Raw genomic sequence first — 19744 nt, forward strand, 5'->3', positions numbered from 1 at the left:
CCCACCCCTGGCGTCATTTTTGGATTGCCTGTGGAAGAGACAATATGCTGAATGCCAGAGACATCATCATTGCAGAGAAGAGCAGCACAAAAGGCTGCAAGAGGCAGAAGATGAAGAAAAGGCAACCCCACTTCGAAGAAGGACACCAAGGAAAGTGTGGGTCAGGGAATGGGTGGAGCCAGGAAGACAGGAGTTCAGACAGTATGACAGGCTACTGACAGAACTCCACAAGGAAGAGCAAAGGGGCTACAAGAATTACCTCAGAATCACACCTTACCTGTTCTAAGTAACCCCCCGCCTTCATGAGGGAACTGCTTCAAGTTGGACTCAAGCTGGCTGCCACCCTCTGCTTCCTAGCTGCTGTAAATTCCTATCCAAGTCTGCAGTTCAGCTTCAGGGTTGAAGCAAGTACCATCTGCAAGTTTATACCCAAGGTGTGTCAAGCCATCATCGCGGTCTACAAGGATGAAGTGCTCCGCTGCTCCAAAACTGAAGAGATGTGGAAGGAAGTTGCTGCCAAGTTCAGCTCCAGATAGAACTACCACAACTGTCTGGGGGCTGTAGATGGCAAGCACATCACCATGAAGAAGCCACCCAATGCTTGTTCTTACTACTATAACTACAAGGGCTTCTGCTGCATTGTACTGATGGCAGTGGCAGATGCTGGCTACAAGTTCCTGTGTATGGATGCTGGGGCAGAGGGTGGTGTGTTGGATGGAGGAACATGTAGTAACTGTCCCTGCATGATGCTGTAGAAGACCACAGAGCTGGAGTGGCTCAACCAGAACCGCTATCTAATGATGATAAGCCAGTGCCCTATCACTTCGTAGGGGATGATGCCTTTGCACTCCGAACCTTGATGAAGAAACCATTCTCCCATCGATCACAGGTCCAGCGAGAATTCATATACAGCTACAGGTTCTTGTACCTATCATGTGGCGAATGCCTTTAGAATCTTGTCTCACCGGTTCTGTTGCTTCTTGGCAACAATGGAGCAGCACCCCGACAACATCAACCTGATCACCATGTGTGCCTGTGTCCTACAAAACCTCATCCTCATCAGATACCCACACGCAATTCCAGAAGTGGACCGTGAAGATTGGGACACACGTGATCTGATCCTTGGTGGATGGAGACTCGACCAGCACCTGCAGGGGCTGATGCCTCTATCCGGCCACCATTCAGCGAGGGAGGCGAAGGATCAGCGAGACTACCTGTCACATTACTACATGTCCTTTGCTGGTGCTGTCCCTTGGCAAGAAAGAAAGGTAGCCCCATGAGCTGCATCCATACTTGTACCACTATTGAAATAAAAACTTTTTCGATTATTTTTCTTTGATTTTTTTCTTTTTTTTTTCTTTTAATTGTGGCTAACTTTATTTTGATGTGAAAATGAAAACAAGTGTTTTAAAATAGTCAAATTAAAATAGTCAAATTTATTAACATGAAAACAACAAACCACACTTTCAGTGTCTCACTCAGTGTCCTTGCTGATGCTGGGACCGCTGCCTGGGGATACACGGTGGACTTGCGGGGTGTCAAGGTCCTTGGAGGTGAAGAGGGTTGAGGGTGAAATCCCCTCTAGGCTGCTGTCTATCGACCCTGAAGCTGAATGATGTCACAGGTGTCTTTGAGATGACTGACGGCAACAATAAACTGGTGTTGGTGAAGGCAACTGGACTGGAGTCGCTGACGGGGCAGGTAGCATCCGTGGTTCCCACGCAGTGGTCCGGGTCCAGTATGACTGGCCTGAAGACTGGGAGGCCTGTGGTGACTGGGGCGGCAACAAGGATTGAGGTGCTGGCTGACTTGCTGGGAGGTTGCTGCTGATGCTGATGCTACTGCTGTGGTGGTGCCTGCCAGGTGGCCAGTTGAGGGGGATGCCAGAACTTCTGCTGCTGAAGGGACTGCCAGGGTTGCTTGCTGCTTTAGGTCTTGCCAGATCATAGGTGGTTGTTGGTGATACTGCTGGAAGAGTGGGTGCCGCTGCCTGTAATGGTGGACCAGGTTGAGGCAGTCGATCTGGAACTCATGCCAGGATTCCTCCGGGATGCCATGCATGTGCCCAGGCACGCAAAATCATGGACGATCTTCTGGGCCACCACGCAAAATCATGGACGATCTTCTGGTGGCCCAGTGTAGGAGTGGCTGGAGCCCAGGGAGTCTGCTTTGTAGAGGATCTGAAACATACAGACATTGCCACCAGTTAGTACAGCATTTGATTGCAACATATTGCACATGTCATGTCAAGAGAAATGGAACAAACTGGAATACAATCTACAACTAGTGACATTAGGATTCTCACCTGCCTGACAGTCTCACTGAGTCAGTGTGGGTGAACCCTGATGTGGTGGTAGTGACGGCGGTTTTGGTGGCTGTCTCTGTTGTTGGGGGGGGGGGGGGGCCTGGACTGCTTCCCCTCCCCTAGCCTTTGCCTTTCCCTGTGGATAGTAGATGCCTGTTTCTGGGACCCCATAGACTGGATTAATCATCCTCATTGTCGCTGCTCGTCACTGTGGCTGACTCGGTGATGGCCAACTGCTCACTGGGGACTGTCTTTTCCCAGATGATGTGCTGTGCCAAGAAACTCCAGGTCTCCATGATTTTGTCGTCATGGGCACTCCTCTCGGGCTGGCCTGCCCCACTCACGTGTTGCCAGATGTCCTTGGCAAAATTTCTGTAGATTTTGTTAATTTTTTTCTTGGTAGATTTGAATGAAATTTCTGTAGGTTACTCATATGTACTTTATTTGCTTTCTAATACAAATATTCGAAGTTACTGATATTGCATAACTAAAAAAAAAAAAAATTAGCATAAAATTGATCCTTTTACCTGTACAGACAGGCTTTAACGTAATTTTGTAGAATTATGTTTGATGCTTAAATTTGCATAAATAATATCAATATTAGTCCCCTCTATATGGAAACACACTACCATAATTTTAGAGATTAATAATGACAATGCAAAATTTTCTTGCCTACAAAGAATGACACTAATGAAAACAAAATTTTGTCACATGCAACTTCCCGGCAGATATATACTTAGCTTATGTCTCTGACGTCCCGACAGAATTCAAAACTCGCGGCACACGCTACAGGTAGGTCAGGTGATCACCCTCCTCCCGCCGCGGGGTGGCGGGAATAGGAGGAACCATTCCCGTTTTCAGACCAGATTTTTTCTGTCGCCGGTGCTGACACACATCGTTGTTAGTTCCTCCTGCACGGAATTCTGCTTGCTTTGCTAAGGATTGTTTGGTGAAGTATTCTTTCTTTGGCTTTGGTATACGCTGATTTGGACCGTTATTTGGATTTGCTTAGGATTCTTCATTATGGCTGATGTTGTGCCTGAAACTCGTTTTAGGGTTTGTGTGAAAGAAGGATGTAAGGTGAGGACTGCCGAAAGCGGCGGTGGACCCTCACACTATTTTGTGTTAAATGTAGGGGAAATGAATGCTCAGTTAGTAACACATGTGACGAATGTTTGAGTTTGACTGAAGTTCAATGGAAGAGTTTGACTGTGTATGTAAATAAGTTGGAGAAAGATAGAATTAGGGAAAGCTGCTAAAAGTTCAAGTAGGTCCTGCTCTTTGGATCAGGACAATCTTTCTATTTCTAATGTAATTTCTCCTTCTGCTAACGGCAAGTTTCAGCTCCTTTTCCCCCCGCAGCGAAAATCGTAGATTCGTCTCGATCGGAGAAAGCTGCAATGGAAGCGTTGATCCGTAAATTGCAAAGGCAATTACGAGAAAGGTGGAAGGTAAGAGTGAAGTGTGCAGTGAAGTGTACAGTGTACACCCCAGTGGTAGCGTCTGACCGACTCCGCATTGCCTCCTAGGCCTAGGACCTCTTTCAGACTCCCATGACCAAGGGAGGAGGAATGTCGAAAGCCGCAAGGGGGATGTAGAGTATTATTCCCAACGGTCAGGCGTCCCTTCGGCAGGCCCTGTAGGCTCGTCCCAGGCTGCCTTGGACAGCTATAGACAAAGCGTCCTTAGGAAGTGTTTGTCCGACTCGGATTCTACTTCTCCAAGACGCGGATGGAGCTCCGCGTCTAAGTCGCGCCCTCTGAAGAGAGCCTGGAAGGCGCCTGCAGGAGACGCATTAGACTCCAGTCCAGAGCCTTTTCCGGAGTATTCTCCCGCTCAGAAGAAGAGAGCGATGAAGTCTCCTGTTTCTTCTCCGGAAGGAATTCGTACTTCTACAAAGAAGTCTTGGTAGGACTGCAGGAGCAGCTATCCTAAGTTAGTAGGCTCGCTGTCTAAGGAGCCTTCTCGCAGGAAGGACGTCTCTCTTCCAGTAAAGAGCTCTCTTAAGAGACGGTCGCCAAGTCGGCGTTCGGACTCTGGTAGGCGCCTCTCTACTGGAAGGCGCTACTCCCCAACAAGGCCGTTACGATACGCCTCTCCCTTTCGAGAACGATCTACTACTCCGACCAGAAGAGCTTCTTCTAGTAGGATCCCACATTCGTCTAGACGCCCGAATAAGGGCGCAAGCCCCTCTCCTGACAAGGATAGTCGATCCTTTCGTAGGAGTAAAGAATGTTCTTCTCCTTATAGGCGTTTGTCTTAAGGAACAAGATAATCTCCGTTATTCACGGGGACTCAGAGAGAGAGAGAAGAAGTAGTCTCGCCCCCCAGACGTTCTCGGAGAGATTTTAGCGCCTCGCCTAGCAGGCGCCATCGTGATGTTAGAAGGTATTCTTCAAACAGGCGTTTTACTCCTTCCAGACGCCCAGAACGGGACGCTAGCGCCTCTCCTCGCAGACGCCAGGAGCCTGAAAAGAGCAGGATGGGTTCTCTACGCTCTACTCCTGTTAGGCTTTCCTTAGGAGTTACGAGTTTGCCTTCTTACGAGAACATTCGGAAGGAAGTAAACCCCTCTCCTGGCAGGAGCCAGGATGAGAGCAGACGTTTTTCTACCCCAAGGCGTGTAGCGCCTGATAGACGCTACCGATGGAACGCTAGCGCCTCTCCTCACAGGCGCCAAGAGCCTGAAAAGAGCCTGTTACGGGATTCTCGCCCTACTCCTTATAGAGTTACCTGTAAAGATGCGAGCTCTTCCCCTCTCAAGCAGCAAGAACCTCCTGCCTCTACCAAACTTCCTTCGAAGGAAAAGAGCGCTTCTCCTTCTAGGACTCCTTCTCCGAAGAGGCATTCTTCTCCTAATGCTACCTTTGAAGAGGTATCTGAGGAGGAACTTCCTGTAGATGCGGTCGTCTCCGATTACAAGAGACTGGCAGCGCTGCTTCTTCAAGAGTTCGGTGACTCTCTTCGTCCTGCAGATCCTCCGTTCGCCGGGATCACTGCTTTCAAGCACTAAGCTTTCCAAGTCCTCTTCGTTCGTGAAAATGAATCCAACCCTTTCGATGAAGAAAGCCATCAAGAGCTTGGAGAACTGGCTCCTCTCTAAAAAAGAAGTCGGTCAAGACGGTTTTTCCTGCCCTCCTTCGAAGTTGGCAGGTAAGCCAGGTGTATGGTATGACACGAAAGAGCCAATGGGATTGGGCCTCCCTTCTTCAGCTGATGCTGATTTTTTCAGCGTTAGTGGATGCGTCTAGAAGACGCGCTCTTCATTCGGCAAAGGCCTCATGGGGAATGTGCGAAATGGACCATTTACTTAAGGGTCTATTTCGCACACTTGAGGTCTTTAATTTTATGGATTGGGCCTTGGGAGCTCTTGCTAAGAGAGCACAGGATCCAGACTTTGTTTCGATGGAAGTTTTAACAAGTGTACTTTCTTGCCTGGATAAGGCCTTGATGGATGGATCTACGGAGGTGGCTTCTCTCTTTGGATCGGCAGTCCTTAAAAAGAGATCTGTCTTCAGTTCTTTTTTGACGAAATCGGTGTCTCCTCTACAGAGATCCTCTCTGCTTTATTCGCCCCTGTCTAGTCACCTGTTTCCACAAGAGACAGTGAGAGATATATCTAAGTCGTTATCCGGAAAGGCTACTCAGGATACTGCTTGCGCAGTCGGCGAAAAGACTAAAACCAGCAGTACCTTGGCTAAAAGAGAGAAGCCTGCTTTTCAGCAACCCTTTCGAGGGAGAACGACGGCTAGACCCTCTCTTAGGAGTAGGAGACCGGTTAAGAGAGGAAAGATCAGCACGTAAGCCCTTCCCTAAACCACAATGAAAAAGTAGTCCTCCAGACTACAGTAGGAGCCAGACTGCTGAAGTTTGCGGAAAGTGGGCTTGGCTCAGAGAGGGGCGGACAACAAATGGTCCCTCTCTATCCTCGAGAGAGGATACCTTATATCCCCTTCAGGGAGAAGCCTCCCTTAACAACAACTCCAAGGGATGTTAACAGGCAAGATCCGAGATTCTTTAAAGAACAGGCCCTGCTTCAACTAGTAGAAGAAATGATGGACAAAGAGGCGATAGAAAGGGTTCAAGACCTTCAATCTCCAGGGTTCTTACAACCGTCTTTTTCTTGTACCAAAAGCATCAGGAACAGTGGAGACCAGTCCCTGGACGTAAGTGCCCTGAATTGCTTCGTTGTAAAAACGAAGTTCACGATGGAGACGACTTCCTCACGTTCTTGCAGCGCTTCGTCCAGGGATTGGATGGTGTCCCTGGACCTTCAGGATGCCTATTTTCAGTACCTATCCATCCCTCGTCCAGGAGGTACTAAGATTCATGGTACAGGGCAAAGTTTTTCAATTTCGAGCCCTATGCTTCGGTCTTGCCACGGCCCCTCAGGTGTTCACGGGTCTTATGAGGAATGTCGCTCATTGGCTCATATTGAAGGAGTAAGAATCTCGTTGTATCTCGACGATTGGCTGATCAGGGCCCAATCAAAAGATCGTTGTCTGGAGACGTGAAATTAACACTGATCTAGTTCAGTCCTTGTGGGACTGTTACTAACCTCGGAAGTCCCAGATGAATCCCCAGCAAGCATTGTCTTTCTGGGTTGGGATTCTGATGGATTCTCTGGGTTTTCGTGTGTATCCATCAAAGGAACGACAGGAGAGATGTTTACAGAAAGTGACGACCTTCCTAGAGAAAGAACAATGTTCCGCGAGGGAATGGATGAGTCTTCTGGGGACCCTTTCCTCGTTGGAACAGTTCGTTTCTCTAGGGAGGCTACACTTAAGACCCCTACAATTCTTCCTCAGAGAGAAAATGGGATCAGAAGCACCAAGAGCTTTCGGACTCCTTTCAGCTCTCGAACGAGCATAAAAAAGGACCTCAGTTGGTGGTTAGAGCCAAACAGATTGAATCAAGGGCTCTCCCTTCAGTTGTTGAGCCCTCGCCTAGTGTTATTCACAGACGCCTCGGAAAAAGGATGGGGAGCGACTCTAGGCTCGAGAGAAGTGTCAGGCGCCTGGAATGGGGAACAGGGTGTCCTGGCATATCAACAAGAAGGAACTGGCAGCAGTCCATCTAGCTCTCGTTCACTTCGAACCTCAAGTATTGGGTTCCGTGTTGCAAGTGAATTCGGACAACACGACAGCTCTAGCCTATATAAGGAAACAGGGAGGGACTCACTCCTTCTCCCTGTTCGAGAAAGCAAAGGAGCTTCTTCTTTGGACCGAGGAACGGCGAATAAACTCTTCTAACCAGGTTCATCCAGGGGGTGAGAAGAACGTGAGAGCAGATCTTCTGAGCAGAAGAGATCAGGTCCTTTCTACGGAATGGACTCTGCATTCAGAAGTGTGCGACGAGATTTGGGACCTCTGGGGGAAGACCCAATTATCGACCTGTTCGCAACGAATTGGAATGCGAGGTTGGAGAACTACTGCTCTCCGATTTCAGATCCAAAGGCAGTTGCAGTGGACGGTCTCCTTCTGGATTGGAAGGGGATCGACGGGTACGCTTTTCCTCCTTTCAAGTATAATAGGAGAGGTGGTAAGGAAGTTCGTTTCGACGGAGGGAACCAAACTGACCCTCATCGCCCCATTCTGGCCAGCCCAAGAATGGTACACAGAGGTACTGGAATGGATGATAGTATTTCCCGAGGGGCCCATTCCACTGCGGAAGGATCTTCTCAGACAGCCCCACTTCGACAGATACCACAAAACCTCCCCGCTCTCAGTCTGACTGCCTTCAGACTGTCGAAGGACTCGTCAGAGCGAGGGGGTTTTCACGCAAGGCTGCAAAGGCAATTGCTAGAGCCAGAAGAACCTTCAACTCTTCGCGTGTACCAGTCGAAGTGGGAGGTGTTCCGAAGATGGGCCAAGTCCCAGAAAGTATCCTCTTCCAGTACCTCTGTAAATGAAATAGCGGATTTTCTCCTTTATTTGAGGGAGAAATGCAATCTGGCCGTTACCACAATAAGGGGATATAAAAGCATGCTCTCATCTGTTTTTTTAGACATAGAGGCCTTAATATCTCGGAAGACAAGGATCTGCATGACTTGTTAAGGTCCTTTGAAACCTCGAAGGCCAAGACTATACCACCTAGTTGGAACCTGGATGTGGTCCTTAGATATTTAATGTCCGAGAAATTCGAACCTCCTCAAAATTCCTCATTCAGAGACTTGACTAGAAGTCTCTCTTTCTCTTTGAACTAGCCTCTGCTAAGAGAGTAGTGAACTTCAGGCTTTAGGAGGAACTGTGGGCTTTAAGGAAGATTCTGCAGTATGCTCCTTTAATCCCCTGTTTTTAGCAAAGAACGAAAATCCTTCTAAACCATGGCCAAGGACTTTTGAGATTAAGGGACTGTCCTCTTTGGTAGGGAGAGACTTAGAGAGGACATTGTGCCCAGTCAGGATCCTCAAGTTCTACCTAGAGAGGAAGAAGCTACTTGGTGGAAATGTAGATAGCCTTTGGTGTTCCGTAAGAAATCCTAAGAGGATGATTTCTAAGAATGCTCAAGCGTATTTTATTAAAGACGTTATCAAAGAAGCGCATGCTTCCTGTGAAGAGGAACATTTAAGGCATTCTAAGAGTCAAAGCACATAAGGTCAGAGCTGTAGCTACCTCTTTAGCGTATCATAGGAATATGTCGATACAGACTCTTGTCGAATCCACCTATTGGAGGTGCAATTTGGTTTTTGCATCAAATTACTTAAGAGACGTGCGAGTCACTTATGACAAGTGCTTCTCTCTCGGACCGTTCGTGTCTGCGGATTCGTTGCTGGGGCAAGGAGCTGAACCTAATCCTTTATAGTTAGTTAAGTTAGTATTTTTAAACGTTTTTTGGTGTTGTGTTTTTATGGTCGATTGGAAGGAGTCTTGGGAATGCTCCTTTCAAATCGTAGTGTTAACAAATGTAGTGTGGTCAGGTGGTCGGGATTGGTTTTTCGTGCTCCTTGTTAGTGATTTGACCTAGGCTCTGTCATGTAAGAGGGTTAGTCCCCGTTGATACGACAAAGGTGAAGGCTTCTACCATGTAAGTGTGACCAGCCCCCATTGGTATGATCCAAGACAAGGCTCTGTCAAGTAAGCGGGCTCGCCCCCATTGACACGATCCAGAAGAGCTATCAGTGTCAGGTCTCATCCCACTGAAACTCTTCAGGCAAGCAGACTCAATAGAACAGTAATCATGAAGTCTTCTGCCCAATAAGGTAGGGAACCCCCAAGGTTTTAATAAGTTTATATTTATGACCTACAACAGATGTTGTTTCCCTGTTTTTATTGTTATTTATATTGAGTAACTATCTCTTACCCGCCCACCAAGGGTGTCAATCAGCTAAGTATATATCTGCCGGGGAAGTTTGCATGTACAAAAATGATATTGTTAGTATACAATAAAGTTTTGTACATACTTACCCGGCAGATATATACGATGAATGGCCCAACCCATCCTCCCCTCAGGAGATAGGCGTAAGAGAAAAATCTGGTCTGAAAACGGGAATGGTTCCTATTCCCGACACCCCAGCGGCGGGAGAGGGTGATCACCTGACCTACCTGTAGCGTGTGCCGCGAGTTTTGAATTCTGTCGGGACGTCAGAGACATAAGCTAAGTATATATCTGCCGGGTAAGTATGTACAAAACTTTATTGTATACTAACAATATCATTTTTATGCCATAATTAAAGCTTATGAACAATTCTGGGTTGTACCCCTTAATGATATAGGTACTTGGCAAGTTATTAGTAAAACAAAAATATTAGTTCACCTATTGTACTCATAATTACCACACTAAGACTGGGAGATATGTTGTTGGGAAATTACCATACTAATCCTCATCACTATCCTCTGTATCCTTAGTAATGCCCTTCTTATACATGCTGCTTTTAAATTTAGCTAGCAATGACTTATCTATTGGTGGATTATAACACTTGCTATTACTCAGAAATCTTTTTTGTGTGCAACACTCCATTGATGGTTTCTGTGGGTAACCTATTCCGTAATTTAGTTTTTAGCCTATTCACGGCCGAAAATACTCTTTCAACCGTTGCACTAGAGTGTGGGAGACACAACAAGTTTAACATGAAGTCGATAAAAGAGGAAAAGGGGGTCTCCATTCCCAGGCTTTGCATCTCTTACTTTTATCCAGAATGTAACTGCCATTTCATCACTAGAACTAGTCAATATCTCTGAGCTTAGCAGTGACATCCACTCATCATCAATGCCTTGCACCATGTTCTCAGTGAGAAAGGATGAGGATGGGAAAGCTGCCATAAGAGGTGCAAGAGAAGTTACTGCCTTACTTTTCACAATCGCAGGGTTTAATGCTTCTAAGTTTTGAAAGACTGGGTTGTTGAAAGAAAATCTCTTCAATATTTGACTGGCAGCTTCAATGTAAAATGACAAGCAACGCTGTTGAAATTCTTGAATACTTCGTGATTCTATTCCATGATCTCTCTAAAGTGACCTGCCAACTTGAGCACCAAGATACATGTTTTCTAGCTTTTTTAAAGTTATGAGGATCAGCAAATGCAATACTGCCAAGTGATCTTTCTTAAGCTATCTTCTTTTAGATAACAGTTCAAGATTGTTTGGTAGCAGTGAGATATAGAACTATGTAATTTGTGAATCTGACTGCTTTCTGACTGCATTTGCTGTTCAGATTGTTGAAAATGGGCAAAACATAATTCAAGAATTCGAGATACAGTCTAGTTATGGGATTATTGAGTTTATCTAGAATACCTTCACAGGCTAAAAGTCTTTCTTCAAGGACAGTCCCTATGAAATAAAGTTTAAGTGCATCATATTGCTCTAGCAACCTCGGATGGAGCAGCTTGTGCAGCTCAACTTTCACAAACAACTGAAATTCCTTTAGAGCCCCCATACATTTTGGGCTACAATTGAAATAACTATACACATCATGTGCGAGGTCCTCCTCCCCTCTAGCCTATTTTAAACATGCATAGGATGCACAAAGTGCAAAAGAATGGCATATGCATCGCATGATAAACAGTCCTGGAATATCGTTTTTGAGCATGACAGATAATGAGTTTTGTGTCCCTAGCATTACATTGGCGCCATCAGACGTATAGCCAATTATGTTAGCTTTGTATGGAATTTCATGATCATTAAGAACTTCACTATAGAGTATACAGTGAGACTGCTTGGCATTTGCAAGGGAATTAGGCCAAAGAAAGCAATCTTTAACCTCATCATTCTGTAAGTGCTCTACCAGAAGTTGAAAACTGTGTTCTCCTGTTACATTTCTCACAATAGATTTTAATTTTTAGCAATACCTGAATCAGGACATAAAGCTTTGATGTGGTCTGGCATGCTCACAAATAAAATTGGCAAGTCTAATTTCACTTTCCTTGACAGCATCATCTAATTTCTTCTTACCTGACACTGAAGGCAAACTAAGAACAGATGGCTGCTTAGCTAACATTGAACAATTCTGAACGTGTTTTTTCCTAACAGCATGCTTTTTCAAGTCGAGTTTACCTCCACCTAATGTAAGATGAACGTTACATGCAGAACAATAGGCAAACAGTGACCCCTTTGAACTTTCTTTAAGCCATCCATGAAATTCTTGTTCTGTTTCCCAAGACTTGGTGTATTTCTACAAATATCTCCTTTTCTTTTGAGGGTTACCCAGATTGTTTACTAGTGCCTTCACCAGGGTCATTATTCTTTGGGGCCATGTGAAGACAAATCCAAGTCACCTCTGTAAAGAGTAAGGACACAAGCCCTTGTGTAATTACTTTGTGGTAAAAACATTCATAACGTTAGTTTATAGTAATTAAAAAAGCCCACCATAATGAACTAAATGAATCAACCATGTTTTCTTGTGAAGATAGTGAATATATGAAAAAATTCACCCCTGGTGAATGTATTCTGAGCAAGGCCGGCATTATGGTACGGAAAGGTACGGTACGATAATTTACTAAATTACAGTATGATGCAATTTGAGTGCGGAAAATTAGCAAAATTCCGTACTGTACTGTACCTCAGATTTGATTTAGTAACAGATTAATTTGGTATGATAGTCGGGATTTTTTTTTAAATAAAATATTTCAAGAATAACGTTCACTTAATTAGAAAATAATGAGTAATTATTCATGGATAATTTTTTACTTCTCTTGCTAATTTGTTTCAAACTAAATTTTCGTAGCTGTGTTTTTGTTACGGATGAAAGGAAGCTTGTTGAACAGCATTTCATATTCTGTATTTTTGCCTTTTTATACATATCTTACACGTTCCAAATAGATACAGTATCTTAGCAAAAAACATATTTTATTAATCCAAATCTGAATACTCTTGTTTCGAAAAGAATGGAATAGTTATAAAAACTACTGCTCTTATAAGAAATTATTATATTTACTGATATTTCCAACATTGTTATCACTATTATTGCTATTATCATTATTTTTATTTTCATCTTTATCATTATTATTATGATGATAATGATGATAATGCTTTAGGAAAGTAATTATAATATTGTGGATATATTTGAAGTAGCAGCAGCAGCAGCAATAAGAATAGGTTATTATATATTATTTCTATGAGTAACTATTTGAATTATTAGCTTTTCTATTAACTATTATTACCATTATTACTAGCATTATTATTATTGCTAGTAGTAGTAGTAGTAGTAGTAGTATATCTTTTGACAACTGTATATTCTTTAAACTATAGCCTAAACTATATTTGTTTAGTTTTTAAGTCTATATGATATATTTACATGTATATCTATCGTCCTTTCTAAAGTGTTGCTTCGCTATTTCACGCCTGTTACTATTAAAAATGTTCATTAAGATAGGATCTTGCTAATATATATGGTACGATAAAAGTAAAATTACGTTACGGTATATTTAGCCCCCACTCTTAGTGCTTCTTGCATTGGGGACCAGAGGCAGGGTGATCCAGCTGCTCTCCACTCGGTTCCACAGGCTGTTTCTGGCCGCCACGTTTTGAGCCACTCCTTATGCTTCTTGTTATACAGCTGGGGGTATTCCTTGATGAGGTCAGCCAACCTCCTCTCCCCCTCATCTGTCCAGCAGTACTCAGGGTTTCCTTCTTGTATAACCCCTTGACCCATTTCTTTTGCTACCAGGTAGCCTCTTCCTCACTGGATGGCTGTCTCTGGGTGTCAAGTGGATCCTGCGGTGTCTCTGGGATGACGTCGACACTTGATATGGATGACTGGAGGGACTCATCTCTCTCAGTGGTCTCTGGCTCTGGCCTAATATTTTCTGGCTTGTCGGCTTGTGGCCTTCTCTGCTTTTCTCTTCCTCATATTTGTTTCCTCTTTGGCATGTTGTATGTTCGCTGGCAAGTTGTGGAAGGGTGAGAAGTGGCTATCTATAACCTCCGCACTGATGCGAGCGACACTGTTGCGCAGTAGTCGTGAATAACTTGCAAACTCGTCAAGACCACGTCTTGAACTGCTCGGGCCATGCGCATATTGTTCGTGAAGTATGTGAACGAGTCATGAACTGCTCATGCCATCAAGGGCATGTGGAAGTTCCTGGACCGTGTCCGGTCGGGGAATGCATGAGTCCATGCTGCAATGCGCACCAATACGTGAACATCTCGCAAACTAGTCGTGAACAGTTCGTGAACAATGGGTGGCAGGTCGTGGATGTCGTGGCATGGCGCGCACTGGCACGCACTAGTGCGAATCCTCCCACATCGTCCCCACACTGTCTGTGACAAGTTCATGAACAATTTGCGCATAGTTAACGAACTGGTCACAAAAAATTTGTTGTGCCAAAATTTTTAATATTTCAAAACTTTCGTCCTGACAAGTGATGCAGTCATGACGAGTTTCCGAACAATTTTACGACTAGTTGGCGCATTGGCAAGACCGAGTTCGTGCCAATGCGTGCCACAAAATCATGCAAATGTCAGCCCTCCTTTAGATTTAGCATGCTGGGATAGTCCCACAGTTGATACATTTTGGGGATTCACATTTCCAATTATTGGTATGGGTGTCTGATGTGCCTACTGCACATATTGCCTATTACGGCATTTTTTTGTATGCGTCCACACTTTGAATATTTAGTACACTGGATTGGTTTTGGACACACTTCTCTATTTTGTCCAAGAAATTAAGTTTTAAGTGGAGTTCTTGGCCTGTAAATTTTTATTTTTGCAATATTTGTTTATTTTTGCAATATTTGTTATTTTTATCAGTCCTGCTTGGAATTAAGTATACTTTTAAGTCATGGATATTACTGTATCTTAATTTCAGTCAAGTATCAAAGTCTTTTGAGGGTAGTCAGTCTTCAATGTTGGGTAAAATGACTGAGCCCTGTATATAATTAAATATTTCATGACTTGTTATTAATAATTTCGTGACATTTATTTCTGTTATATAATTTAAAAAGGGGTGGATTGTTTTTTGGTGGTTACTTGAAGTAACCATTCATTTTCTTTTATATATCGACATTCCATTTATTGTGCTGGAAATGCGTTCAGTAGTAAATTGTTTTCAAGTATTGCTGTCGATATTTTATTTCTATTTTTCAGTACTAGAAATCTCGAGCAGTTACCCGGTCCAAAAAGATAATCAGAATGCACCAGTGTTGGGTTAAGTAGATAATTTCTATGTCTTTTTGGACCCTGCGGGCTGTGGGCTATATGTATATTGGATTTGTTTATTTTCTCTGTAATGAATGGTTTCCATTGTCATAATGTTTCAATCTTCTAATTTATATCTTATTTTTTTAGAATTTCTATGGACACTGATGGGGTGTTTTGGATCTGATAATTTACTTGGAACTGGATGTTCCATTGCCGCATTATTATCATCTTGAACTGACTGAGGGAGATTCGGGAATAAACATTCAATGGTCATCAACTGTGCCGAATTTTGTCCCTCAAGGGGCCCAGGGATAATAAAATCTTTAGGTGTACTTATCATAGAAATATAGGAGAGAGAGAGAGAGAGGAGAGAGAGATGAGGAGAGGAGGAGAGAAGAAGAGAGCGAGAAGAGAGAGGCGAGAGAGAGAGAGAGAGAGATGAAGGAGAGGAGGAGAATTAAGGAGAGCCGGATAGAGAGAGAGAGAGAAATATAAGTAAATAGATAAATTGGAAAGATATCATGGCTTTCAGGAAGTTAAATCATCTACCAGAAGTGAGAAATGACTCCCAAATGTCCGTATCCCTACCCTACCCCTAAATGGGATGGCATAACATGATTAGTATGGCCCCAGTGTAAGCAGTACCCGCTTGGTAGGACAGAGTATTACGATAATACAATTATCCCCATCCTAATCGCGTTTTGGGCAAACCAGACAGAATGCCGAGAGTTCTATTCCTAGAACCAGGCTCCCCTTGAATCCGTGGTCCAGCCTCATAGAATACTTCCGCCTGAAAAAGCAGGTCTGAACATAGTGGCAGAGATGATGGATCTACCACAGTCTCGCTATTTGGCTTCGGATATAAACTTCACTCCAAGCTATGATATGTCTTCTTATTAGATTTGGATTTGGAAAAATTCGGAAAAAATGGAAAAATCCACATATATTAAACCGATAATATGTAATGTTATATGGGACTCCTAAGTTCGAATCTAGGAAGAAATTCCTGAAGTTCGGGAGCCCCCTCACCACGTCAAGGTGGTCCCAAAATGAGGGGAGGGAGAGAGAGGAAACTTACTAATCATCATTCTCTAGGCTGTTTTGATGTCTAGTCACAATAATAATTTTAACACATCTGTTTTTAGGAAAAAGACTATTGGTCTGGGTTTAAATTTTTATAGTGCGTCTTTTTTTGCAACTGAAATTTTTGCCCTTATTCATAGAGCTTATGCTTTAACCTGCTATTAAACTGTTATCATGAATAAGTAGTTCTTGCATAAATATTTTTCTGATAACTGGGTTCCATGCCATGCTTTCTTTAAATATTTAAGAATTTCTTTAAACTATCCAATCCTCCGGCTATTAGTACAGTACCTCACAAGAATATTTGTCAGTTTTCCCTATATCCCTAATGACAAAAATCATATTTTGAAATCTGCTAATGCAAAAAATACCCGAGTGTCTTAAAACTCGTGATATCATATATATCAGATTTTTTGTAATAAAAGTACACACGAGAAGAAAGTATTTCATCTGATTACCTCCGACAACGAGGCTTAGCCAATTCAGTGGTGAGGTATTATTATTTTTATATTATCATTATTAGCTTTTTTCTCCGTTCTTGCCCAAACTCCCCAAAGTCTGTCATTTTAAGATTGACGCTAGGCTCTTTTTTTCCCCCCCTCTCTCTCATGTATTCAGTTTCTTTCTCGTTTCTGTTTTCATCTTTTACCAAATTGATGGTGAAGCCTCTTACTTTTTATGAAAAAATAAACCTTGCTGCCTTATGGTATTAAAACATACAGTTAGATAACGTATTTTACAAGTGATGAATTTAGAAACTTTCCAGTGTGTGGTAATCTTTGAAACATAGTGTCAAACAAAGGGGCACGTCACATTCCTTACAATAATATGAGGTGTCTTTTCTCTTTTTTGATGTTCGTTTGCTATGGTGACAAACATAGCAAGGTTTCTGTGGGTAGAAGGACATATATGAAGTGGCGGGCGGTTAAGACGCATGGGTTTGTAGCTTCACCAGACCTACGCCCACCATTGAAGACTCCATCAGACGTTGTATATCTCTCGAGGATTTGTCTGATAAGACTTGGACGAAAAACCGTCAGTGGTGGTTTCTATCAAGTTTCGGTTAAATATAAATTGTGAGCATTCAGGACAAAAATATCAAGAGGTGAAAGAAAAGTTTTATATACCACATCCTGGACTTTCGTAAACATTCCACAGAAGCACACTGGCATGTCACATTTATCAACTAGTCTCATATTTTCATTGTGGCAATACAGCATCTGGTTTCATGATAACCTTTCCTGTTTTATGGCCAATTTTATCACTGTGAACCATTTTCTTCTCATGTAACATTGTGAGCATTGTTACATGTCGCTTGTCATGCCACTTGAAGGCAAGAATATTATTGGCACAAAATGATTGTATTCCACCTTTGGCAAGCTTTGAGAATTTGGGCATATCTTTTCTTGTTCCTTTTACAGTCCCGCACACTCCAGTTTTATTTTGATAGAGAAAATCTTCGAGATGTGGGCTTGAATACCATTGGTAATTATCATGTATAAATTGTGACCCTTCCTGAGCAAGTTTTTCAGCATTTTTCGAACCACTGCACCTGATTTCCAACCGGATCATTAACCTGAAGTCCATTAGATTTACCTGTATATACCATCATGTCAATCAACATGGCCGTTTTGCAATCACATAACATAGTGATTCGAAAGCTATGTCTTTTGGAAGGAATGTACTTCCGAAATTATTAACGTCCTTTGAATAATATCAGTGATTCATCGATAATGACGTTTTTGAACGGATGAAATAACTCCATTTTGATATTGATTCGGTCAAAAACACTGCGAATCTTGAACAAAGGGTCATTTCCAGGATCCACACTGTTATCACTGAAATGCAGCATGCGCAACATTAAAGCATATCCATTTGAAGACAATAGCTTCCCGAAAATTGGCGAAAATAACAGAATCTTTAGCCCAATATTCATTCAACGAAAATTTTTTGTTGCGAGACAAGCAACGAAACAGCCAAAAACACATACATTTCAGCCACGTTTGTCTTTCTCCACTGACATAATCTTGAAAATCTGCATACAATTTTTTTTATTACGTTTGTACGCACAGTATTTGTTTCGTCCACAATAATGTTCATCATTCCCAAATCAAATTATAATGAAATATGTCCAATTGTGTGCTATTGTCGTCAATGCCACTTCCTTGTTGAGCTCCAAAACAATTCGTGTCCGAAAACGCGATCCCCCACCAGGAACCCATGACCAAGGCAAAGACGCGTCTGTGGGAAGTGCTGCTGCTGGAGGTGGATGATCTGATGGAGATGGTGTTGATGATTCGTCATCGTTTTCCGTATCTGAACCTTCATCGCTATCAAGGCTCTTGTCGCGCTCACTATCTTCTATCGAGGAAGCTGTTGATTCATTAGCGTTGTCTTGAAATATGCAGCGGAATGTCTTCGTCAGGAATGGAGTGACGGTATGAACGACGGTCGTCTCGGCCATTCTGATTATTGAGTGGCGCACTAGCTGACGAAAATTAGGAAAGTTTGGGTGGAAGTGGGTGTGGGGGGAATCATAATTGTTTGGGTGTGATTATCAAGCTCTCTTGGGGCCTACAGAAAAAGCGTGGGAAGCACACAACTTCTTATCACGGTAAAGACGAGGCCTAATTCCTAAATCAGCAGGGGTTCAAAATATAGTTGCTTGTGCCATGCCTGACGGCTAGATAGGCGGAGAATTTTGACCCAACCTCACCTGTTGTTGTTTTATTCGCTCACGGCAAATGCCTTTTCTTCTAAACGCAGTGAATTGATTAAGTTTCTTTATAGGAACAGTTACAAAGTATTTGATAAAGTAAAAAAATAAAAAAAACTACAGATATCACCACACACATACATACACGCATGAATACATACATACATACATACATACATACTGTCAGGTTGTTTGAAACAACCTAGTTTCAATTTTTTAATTGCCCTCTCTTTTAGTCGGGAGACTAGGTTACTTTTGGCACGTTGAGAGTGACAAGAGTCAGTCAGGTTTTGGAAAGCAGATCGGCAGGTTCTCGACAATGTTCTGTTGAGACCACAGCAGCAGCAGTTTCGGAGGATCACCTGGTTGCTGGTGATGGATTTTGGTGCAGCAGTTGTCGATCGTTGAGGATGGCATCAATCCAGTTCCTGAGGACGAGGTGGTGGCTAACCCATAGCCTTCTGTTCAGAAGAAGTATTCTTCTGTGGCAGCTTCAAAGCTGTCGCATTGAACATGGTGATGTTCAATGGTCGGCCTCGAGAATTTTGGATTGTGGTTCTTACAGATTTCAGTGTATTTTTACTAGTATTGTTTGATAATGAACAAGTGTATGCTCTTGTATTTTTACTAGTATTGGTGGTTAATGAGCAAGTGTATGGCTCTTGTATGTTTACTAGTATCTGTTGGTAATGAGCAAGATGTGGTGGCTCTTTTCTTTATGCACTGAATGCCATCTTTCATTATTGCATTGTATTCTGTTGTCGACTTTAAGTGTTGTTTGTTATTATTACTGTTATTATTACTGCTGGTTTTATTGTAACTAATAGCATTGCTGCTGATTTAAATTTTCTTTTGTCAATTGATGCTTTGGAACTTAAAGGACTTTAAGTGTAACTTATTGGAGTTTATTGTACATAATTGTGATAACTGTAATTTCTTTGTCTGCTTTCTAAAACCTGTACTCATTGTACATATGTTACATAATTTGTGTACAATAAACTAGGCTAAGGTACTTAAGTATTTTCTTTTACACCCACTCCTTTGGTTGTTACAGTTTCATCAGCCACA

At 42.8% G+C, this 19744-nt stretch overlaps 1 pseudogene; it reads right to left on the reverse strand.

Annotated features, from left to right (window-relative positions):
• Positions 1-1538: 1538 nt before the first annotated feature.
• The window catches only part of LOC135195481 (uncharacterized), a 21772-nt pseudogene continuing 3566 nt past the window's right edge, over positions 1539-19744 (reverse strand).

This window comes from Macrobrachium nipponense, chromosome 16 (genome assembly GCF_015104395.2).
Source record: "Macrobrachium nipponense isolate FS-2020 chromosome 16, ASM1510439v2, whole genome shotgun sequence".
Lineage (NCBI taxonomy): Eukaryota > Metazoa > Arthropoda > Malacostraca > Decapoda > Palaemonidae > Macrobrachium > Macrobrachium nipponense.